The 8,535-nt window shown below is 40.8% G+C and overlaps 1 protein-coding gene across 1 annotated transcript in view; it reads right to left on the bottom strand.

Annotated features, from left to right (window-relative positions):
* The window catches only part of LOC101851003, a gene marked incomplete in the record, with an annotated part of 136,185 nt that overhangs the window by 5,796 nt on the left and 121,854 nt on the right, over positions 1-8,535 (bottom strand).

Genomic DNA, 8,535 nt, shown 5'->3' with positions numbered 1-8,535 from the left:
AGAGAGAGAGAGAGAGAGAGAGAGAGAGAGGAGGGGGTGGAGAAGTGGGAAAGAAAGTGGACAGAGCACTTGGTGCCGATGAGTTAATCGCTTAATGAGGAAACTCATGAGGACATTTATTCGATGTGGCAAACCTCATTATCAGAAATTTTGATATTTTAAAACAACGGCTGGGAAAAAATTGGGTTTTTTCCGCTTTTTGTGGCTGTTGTTGTTGTTGTTGTTGTTGTTGTTGTTGTTGTTGTTGTTGTTGTTGTTGTTGTTGTGTGTGGTAGCTTGGCCTATCCGTTCGAAATGTTTGGAGCCCCTAAGAGCTTGCTCTTCGCCTGGGCCATCGTCTCTCTTGGGAAGCGGGTGAGGCAGTCCAACCTCTCTGAATCCTGTTGCTGTTGTTGTTCTTGTTGTTGATGATGATGTTGTTTTGTTTCGTTTGTTTTTGCACAGTTTTTAAAACGCTATCCTTCAAACTATCCATTGGCCACTTCTTGTATCGACTCCATCAAGCTGCAGAAAAAACCGACAACAAAAACCTCAATTTTTTTAAAACTTCCACAAACAGCTCGAAGCTATCATTTTGCTTTTCTTTAACCCTATCCGTACGTCGTGTTTTACTATCGTATCCATACGACGTTTGGAACTCTGTGCCCCCACTTTCCAAAGATTTACTCGATCCGTACGCTTTGCATAGCAGTCTATCAAAATGATTATTTTTAGAAACACTAAAAGTTTCAAAGAGATCTTCGCACTAGAAGTACGTGTATTCAGAAATGTGAAGAATACAACCTCTGTGGTTCAAAATGACACAGGGCGTACGGATAGGGTTAAAACGTTCCTCTCAGATCAATGACCAAAACGTAAGTATAAACTTACATTTCCGTAACAAACTCGCTACACTCACCAGACCCTCTCTCGAGTGTGCGTTCACAATACCTTAGTTATAGCAAAGATAGTAAATAACAAGATGGGCCACTCAGCCAAAAAAGTGTCCGCAGAAGTCTGCTCATTGCTTCAGATGGCGCTGAAGTCTTTGTTTTGAAGCTCTCGTTCGTTTCTCCAGAAGAAGAATAGGAATAGCACCCCCTTGCGTGCGCAGATCGACTGCTGTTCATCAGTAGGTCGGGTTCGTTCAGTGCGGAGTTTTAGGTTATTTATATTTTAATGACCTCTCGCCTTTCATTCTAAAGTCAAATTAAACGAAGAAAACAATCACCCTTTCCTCCGGAAGAGGTTTTTTGTCAGCGTAACCATTTTAAAAAAGCGTTCTTCCGAAATTCATTCAAAGACTTGCTAGTTTCACTTTGATTTTTTAAAACTCAAGTAGGATAACTCTGTTCGCAAAAGGTGCGCTTTTGCGAAGAGGGCGCCACCGAATTTTGAGGACACTTTTTTAATTGGCTCAAAGAGAGAAGTGGCCCCTCTTGTTATGTAGACTCATTGGTTATAGAAGGCATGCAGTCAGTCTAGCCTACACTGTTTCATTACGGAAATGTCCGTTGATTTACCATCTTTATCCTGCAATGGGTAGCCGATTTCGCCCGCTCATCCGGGGCTTCGCAGTCCAGTCATGTCCTCACTCGAAAGGAGGAAATGAGTCTCCGAGCTTAGAACGACGTGTTTTAAAAGGGGTCATCGTATTGATCTCAAATGGTTTTTAAAAATACTATCCTTCAAACTATCCATTTACCACTTCTTGTACCGACTCCATCAAGCTGCAGAAAAAAAACCCAAAAAATAAACCCCAACAACAACAAAAACTCAATTTTTTGAAAACTCCCACAAACAGCTCTAAGCAATAAACTGTTTTGCTTTTCTTTAACCCTATCCGTAAGTCATGTTTTACTATCATATCCATACGACGTAGGGAACTCTGTGCCACTACTTTCCAAAAAGGAAATTTACTCGTTAATACTATCCGTACGCTTTGCATAGCAGTCTGTCAAAATGATTTTTTTAGAAACACTAAAAGTTTCAAAGAGATCTTCGCACTAGAAGTACGTGCATTCTAAAATGTGAAGAATACAACCTCTGGGGTATAAAATGACCCCAGGCGTACGAACAGGTTTAAAACGTTGCTCTCAGATCAATGACCAACACGTAAGTTTATCATTTCCGTAACAAACTCCCTACACTCACCAGACTCTCTCTCGAGTGTGCGTTCACAATACCTTAGTTGTAGAAGGCATGCAGTCAGTCTAGCCTACACTCTTTCATTACGGACATTTCCGTTGATTTACCATCTTTATCCTGCAATGGGTAGCCGATTTCGCCCTCTCATCCGGGGCTTCGCAGTCCGGTCATGTCCTCACTCGAAAGGAGGAAATGAGTCTCCGAGCTTAGAACGACTTGTTTTAAAAGGGGTCGTCGTATTGATCTCAAACGGTTGAGCGGCGACAGCGATCTCCAAAGGGGATGACCATGGTCGTTCTATCATTTCCTCAACTCTCCTTCTCCTATATCGAAAAGGCGTGGAAAGAAAGTACCGAGAATTCTCGCTAATGTCGTTTTGAAGCAGATGGATGCGCGCTTTGGGACGCAACATCATGTCTTTCGGGAATTTCCACAGTATTTTCCCGCGCGTTTAAAAAAAAGTATCGATTTTCTGGAGAGGGCATGAGAGCTCTTTCGCGTGAAGAGTCAAGAGATGCCCAGCGCATCTCTCCAGCTTTCATCCTGTGTCGCTGCGTTACACGCTAGGACAGCAGTTTAAAAACCAGCCAGGCTTTCTCGAAACAATAGGCCTAATGACAAAAATATGTAGAATAATAATATATCATTATTTGTTCAGCAGACTCTCTTAACTTTCTGTTTTCCATTCTGCTGACACGTCCTAATGAATTCCGGATTATTGCTCATTTAATTTTTATTATTGTTTCTGCGAACTGCTTTGCCGAGATTACAATGTTCTGTCCATCTTCGCTTCCTCCTTGAGAAGTTCGTTCATTCCTTTCACGTAAAAAGATCGGCTGAGTTCAAGAGCTCGTGTACGACTTGAATTGATGAACGTTGTCTCAAACAGATGGCCAGGGCTTTGTTTTACATGGAAGGAGTATTCAGCATTATTTGCCGGTTAGGACATGGAACTCTCAACGCCGCAATGTATTGCTTTATTATGTGAGTATGTTCTCTATCCACTCTCTCCTTTCTCTCTCTCTCTCTCTCTCTCTCTCTCTCTCTCTCTCTCTCTCTCTCTCTCTCTCTGTGACTCTTACACTCTTTCTTTCTCTCTCTCTCTCTCTCTCTCTCTCTCTCTCTCTCTCTCTCTCTCTTTCTCTCAGTATGTCTGTATCTTTCTCTCACTCTTACACTCTTTCTCTCTCTCTCTCTCTCTCTCTCAGTATGTCTGTATCTCTCTCTCACTCTTACACTCTTTCTCTCTCTCTTTCTCTCCCCCCCCTCCTCTCTCTCTCTCTCTCTCTCTCTCTCTCTCTCTCTCTCTCTCTCTCTCTCTGTCTGTCTGTCTGTCTTTCTCTCTACCTCCCTCTCTTTCTGTCTCTGTCTCTGTCTCTGTCTTTCTGTCTGTCTGTCTGTCTTCCCCCCCCCTCTCTCTCTCTCTCTCTCTCTCTCTCTCTCTCTCTCTCCTTCTCTCTACCTCCCTCTCTTTGTCTCTGTCTATCCGTCTGTCTGTCAGTCTGTTAGTCTGTCTGTCTGTATGTTGTTCTCTCTCTCTCTCTCTCTCTCTCTCTCTCTCTCTCTCTCTCTATCTCTATCTCTCTTTCTGTCTCTGTCTCCCACTCTCCACCCCTTTTCATCTTTCCACTTTCATCTTCCTTTCACATCTACATTTTTTTGTCCGGATTTCTCCAGTTTTCATTCTGTGAAAAGCCGCCTCAGGATATCTTCTCATGGGGCTGTTTGCTCGCTTGATCGCCCTTTCGTTCACCATGATGCAACTGTGTATCTTTCTCCTTATCTTTTCCCTCTTTTCTTCCTGACTTTTTATGACCTTCTCAGATCCTTCATCCGTCTCTCTTTATTTTTATCCCCCCGTTCATTCTGAATGTTCTTATTGGGCTATTTGTATGGGTTCGGTTTTTCAAAGTCTTATCTGTTTATTTGTTTGTTTTATGTCTTAGATTTTGATCTCAAAGCAGCTCAGTTTTTACGTCATCTTCTTTGATGCTATCTTCTAACAGAACGTATCAAGAGCCTGCATATTATTTTGTCAAATGTTTTTGTGCGTTGATCTATAACAATGACAATGACAATGACAATCTTTATTCATCTCGCAGGGAGAAATTTGTCTTGGTTGTTTACAATGGCAGTAGTCTCTAGATGTTACAAACGTTAGGTGCACTCACGCATACACACAACAAGGCAAGTAAAACATGTCTCACGCGCTGAAACAACCCGCTCCGAGAAACTCTCTCTCTCTCTCTCTCTCTCTCTCTCTCTCTCTCTCTCTCTCTCTGTGTGTGTGTGTGTGTGTGTGTGTGTGTGTGTGTGTATGTGTGTGTGTGTGCGTGTGTGTGTGTGTTTCATTTGTAGCACTGTGTGTTCAGTAACCTTGCTGCAGTTGGTACGAATAAATTTATATATCTGTCTGTTCTTTCTTTTTTGGAAATGTATCGTTTACTGTGGGTCGATAATTGAAATTCCGATGTCAGTGGGTCATGGCTATGACTTCCGCCTTACGTGTAATAATACTCAGCTTTCCTTTGCCCCCAATATCTTTCTGTATTCGCGGTTTTATTTAGTGTATGTTTTCAAAAGGTCGTTGCTCATTTTTCAAATAAAAGTCAAATTAAGACCTAATATGGTCGCTTTTAAGCACAAAGGGGCTATCCCGAAAAAAATGCTGGTTTGAGAAAATCGAAAGTAAATTTTTGCGCCATGTTCAGTTTCTTTAAAAAGACAGGAAAGTTGTGTCTATAACCAAACAAATATACACACCAATGAAACCAAACTTCTCCTACAGCTAGGGCAGTGCCCTCTTTTGGTGTAGGACAAGGTTTCTTCTGGGTTAGCCCGCTTGTCCTTAAAAACGGCCATAATGTTATGTTCTTTTGAATTGGTCGCTTTTAAGCACAAGGGGGCTTTCCCCAAAAATGCTGTTTTGAGAAAATCGAAGGTAAATTTTTGCCCCTTGTTCAGTTTCTTTTAAAAGACAGGAAAGTTTTTTTCTATAACCAAACAAATATACACACCAATGAAACCAAACTTCTCCTATAGGTAGGGCAATGCCCTCTTTTGGTGTAGGTCAAGATTTATGGAAACCCCCGAAATTTGGGTTAGCCCGCTTGTCCTTAAAAGTGACCAAATTTTCTTTTGAATTGGTAGTTGTGTTCTGGATTTCTGTTTTCGCTTCCTCACGTCCAGTTGTCTTCTATATAAATTATTATAATATAATCATAACTGTTGAGCATTATACGGGGTGCCCACTACGGCTGGATCGAGCCGATCGCCCGACTCAATCGTCTGAAACTGAAAACAAACACGTTTGTTTTTGAGGCGATCGAGTCGGGCGATCGGGCCGATCGGCCGATCCCATCTGTAGTGGGCACTGCTTCAGCGGTTAGCGCCAAATCACGAAATTGTGTTCCAAATTTTGGAAAACTTGTTTTCCACGTTCCCAACGCAGGACTGAGGGGGTGGGTTTGTTAAAAAATGTGTTGTTGTTTGTTTGTTGGTTTTGGGGGGTTGTTGGTGGTGGCTTTCTTGTTCTTATCTTTTTGTTTTGTTTTGGGGTTGGCTTTTTCCTTTTATTTGAAAATGGTGGGAGGGAGGCTTTGTTTGTTTTGTTTGGAATGGGAGTGTTGTTTTTGTTTATTAGATTTCTTTCGCTTATCTTGTACGTGTTTGTGTGTGTGGGGGGGGGGGGGGAGACGACATGCTTCATAAGTACAGTCAATAAACGTTGCGAATCCAAACAAAACGTCGGTTTGGTTTTGTTTTATCAAATGCGGGCAGAACTTTCTACCTATGTAAGCGTTTCCCATAAATGGATCGACCAGGGAAAACAAAAGGCGCAGCCACTGTGCGGAGATGTAGAAATATCGTAACGGGAAATAACATCATGTACTGCATCAGAGATATAAACGATAAATGCTGTAGAAAGAAAAACAATCCAAACAAACAACACAGACACAAAAGATAAGCTAATCTATAAGGACTGATGGATTGATTGATTGATTGATTAATAAAACAGGTTTTGTTAGATGATTGCTTATTTTAGAGAATGATTAAGGCCTTTGGAATAAGGCTGTCTGGCACATCAATACCTACCCACGCCTCTTTTTTCTTTCTTTCTTTCTTTCCTTCCAAATGGCTAATTATTTTTGTTTGTAACTGCGCTGCCGTTACAAAGGGGTAACCATTTTTGTTACTATTGGGATTACATGTTATTTCCTGATCATAACAACAGAAAGCTAATGAAAGCTAGATTGGTCTCCTGGTTATAAAAAGTACTGGTCGAGGGTGGACCGCAGTGTGTCTGTGTGTGTGTGTGTGTGTGTGTGTGTGTGTGTGTGTGTATGTGTGTGTGCGAGTGTGTGTGTATGTGTGTGTATGTGTGTGTATGTGTGTTTGCGGGAAAGGTGGGGGGGGGAGGTGCAATGGCTGTATTGAAAGCCTGATTTCAGCAAACAACAGTTGTAATATGTTTTCATTGCATAATCCATCACATTCGAGTAAACATAACGCTATTTCTAGTACGTATTTAAACAGAACATATTTAGCGATGCTGATTCCAGACCATAGATTGCGAAAATTGTCATTTATTGTTGTTCTTCTTAGGGGATGTAAAAGGAAAAAATAACCTTTTTTTCGTAATTACAAACTGTTTGTTCCGTTTTCCGTAATGCTATGCATTCGTTTGTGGCATATAGAGATCTGGTAGACAAGAATAGACGTTACGTAGAGACTCTGAAATCAATGTCTCCTTTGTACCCACGTTGTTATTTTTGTTGTTGCTGCTGTTGTTGTTGTTTGTTTGTTTGTTTGTTTGTTTGTTTGTTTGTTTGTTTGTTTTCTCTTTTTTTTTCTTCTTCAAACCAACATACTGTCTTATAGCGTTCATCATAATTTTAATTTGTCGCTGAGTGGGTTTTGTGGATGGTTGGCAGCAGGTGCTCTGGTGTGGATTGTCCCATTTTCCTATCAAATATATGTTTTCCTGATCTCTTCTCTTTCTTTTTGTGTATATTACTCTTAGAATACCTCCTAATCTTCGGTACTTAAATGCCCTTACTGTGTTGTAAGTGCCGTAAAAACTCTTACTAAGACAAAACAGGAGAGTTTTTGTGTGCCATGCTATGGCTCCCGATCCACTCACCGAAGACATTTTAAACAGGTAGTGACCACCTTCGCTGTAATAATAATAATTCGGCAGTCAAGATCCTAGGCTGACCTTTATACACCCAAAAAGTAAGAAAAGTGTTCCCTTTTAACCCTATCCGCACGTTGTGTTTTACTATCGTATCCATACGACGTGGCGAACTCTGTGCCACCACTTTCCAAAGAGGAAATTTACTCGTAAATCCGATCCGTAGGTTTTGCATAGCAGTCTGTCAAAATGATAATTTAAGAAATAATGAAAGTTTCAAAGAGATCTTCGTTCTAGAAGTATTCTAAAATGTGAAGAATACAACCCCGGGGATACAAAATGACCCCAGGGCGTATGGATAGGGTTAAATGAGATCCTCACGCAACGAAAGTCCAACGTAATAAGCAGTACATGTATATGAGTGTTTGTTTATGTACGCGTTTTTTATAGAGCTCTTGCAACACAATTAGGTCATTTAAGTGCCGAAGATAAGAGGTGATACAACAGAGTAGGAAACATATTATTTAAAAGAAGAAGGAGGGGAGATAAAGAAGATAGTTGTTTGATAGATAGGGGAAAAGGAGCAAACCACAGCAGACACACGCCAACCACCAACATCTCTGAGTGTGAGGTCGAGTTATACGTGCGTCTTTTCGCTGGCCTGTAATGTCTCTCAGCAAGCTCGTCATTCTCTTTGTGAAGATGCCATCAATGTTTTATCATCGGCTCGATCTCTATTCCTACAGATAGATAGATAGAACTTCTGTGTGACGCGCTAATCGATATTTATAAATATATAGCAGAATATTATGTTATTTAATTTGTTTGTGCAATCTTCGGATAAGATAAATAGGAATTTCAGGTGCAATAAACGTTTGCGAATCCAAAGAAAAAAATCTCTTCGGGTGCTATCGACGGTAGATATACTGCAGAGTATTATATTAATTGTGTGTGCAGTCTTCGGATAAGGTAGATAGGAATTTCAGGTGCAATAACCGTTTGCAAATCCATAGAAAAACATCTCTTCATAAATATACTGCAGAATGATGGTGTGTTTATTTGTTTGTTTTAGTAGAGGTTTTATGGCGCTCGCAACTGCATAAGTAATGGTGTGTGTTATGGTATTCGAATGAGATACGTTATAATACTCTATTGATATTTCCTTGGGGAATAAGTTAGCGGTTTATCTTCTGTAACAGAAAACAGAGTATGCACAGCACCACATCAACACACCACGTTCTCTCTCTCTCTCTCTCTCTCTCTCTCTCTCTCTC

Source organism: Aplysia californica, unplaced genomic scaffold, assembly GCF_000002075.1.
Source record: "Aplysia californica isolate F4 #8 unplaced genomic scaffold, AplCal3.0 scaffold01081, whole genome shotgun sequence".
In the NCBI taxonomy this organism is placed as follows: Eukaryota; Metazoa; Mollusca; class Gastropoda; order Aplysiida; family Aplysiidae; genus Aplysia; species Aplysia californica.
Note: the sequence above shows the minus strand (reverse complement) of the source record. Positions and strands in the feature narration are given on the sequence as shown.